General features: G+C 39.8%; 1 long non-coding RNA gene across 2 annotated transcripts in view; it reads left to right on the forward strand.

The window, feature by feature from the left end:
- LOC147817425 (uncharacterized) overlaps window positions 1-1,192 on the forward strand; it is a 25,290-nt gene that overhangs the window by 23,201 nt on the left and 897 nt on the right. The gene's annotated exons all lie outside the window — the stretch shown is intronic.

Genomic DNA, 1,192 nt, shown 5'->3' on the forward strand with positions numbered 1-1,192 from the left:
CCCCCCACTTCCTGCTTTTAGTAAAACTTCATTCCTCTGTAACTTCGTAAACTCTATCCACCGAGAGCGAAGGTTTACGTTGGGGGAAGCGAGACGAAGGGTTCTTCAATCAAAGAAAGATGCCGCGTCTCTCTCTGTCGTGATAATAGCCTCAGAAATGCTGCGTAGATTGTTGTAATTAAATCGCCACACCTACTTCAGATCACACTGTCGCTGGTGGAGACCTGATGCGAAGATCTGAATTCAAGGTTCGATCACTTGATAGCAGGCGGTGATACGATTGAAAAGGTCAGGAAAAAATACAGGAAGTGAACCTTGATTTACACTATCGCCTCGTTATGTTAGGTACGGTATCTTGTCCTGATTAATGTCGTCCTCTCAGGAAATTATGAGGTCACGCAATCTTAATCAATCAGACGCAGTGATTAGGGAAGCTGTGTGTATCCTGAGAGGGAAAAACCCAGAGAGACAAAACTCCCAACTGGAGTTTCAAAGCCTTCTGCTGACGTGTTGGCATGGTAATAAATTGAAGGCGAACTCACTGAGAATACTGTACATTCACTTCATTGACTTCAACTGTAAAGAAAATAGTTTTTATCATTTATTTCTATTTTTCTGTGCTATTTTTTTAATCATATTTCAGTGTGAAAACCTGGTAATTTTCTCATCTGCTCCAGTTGCAATTTGTTTATTGTTTTTTTTTTTTTTTTTTTAATTACTGCTAAAACTTTACATTTCCTGCAAAGTTTTTTCACATTAAAAGCCTGCTCAGCAGCTCCCTGTCTCACTTTCCTGGTTGTCTTTAAATGAGAAACTCGTTTTATTGACAGAAGCTTAACAGCGATCAAAAAAACGGCAAAGAAGTAGATATTGTTGTTAATTAGCAAAGTCAGATCGGTGAGTATAAAGCTGATTATATTGTTATACTGATGAAAATAGAGCTGTGCAAATGTATATTTACCTTTTTGAGCCGTTTTACTGCAGGTAATTCCACCCCCCACCCTCAAGGTTTATCTTACCCAGCTTCTTTATTTGTTCCATTATTTTTGAGCCTCGTCTCAGCATTTGCATCGATTCACAGCTTCCCTTTTGTGGGTAAATTAAATCCAAGTTGTAAAAAGTCGATGTGACAAAAATAGGATTTTGAAAAGCGAGGTGGACATGACCCCCCCCCCCCCCCCCCCCAAACCCC

This window comes from Seriola lalandi, unplaced genomic scaffold, assembly GCF_002814215.2.
Source record: "Seriola lalandi dorsalis isolate HSWRI2012SDOR001 ecotype SW California unplaced genomic scaffold, Sedor1 jcf7180002054961, whole genome shotgun sequence".
NCBI classification, from domain to species: Eukaryota; Metazoa; Chordata; class Actinopteri; order Carangiformes; family Carangidae; genus Seriola; species Seriola lalandi.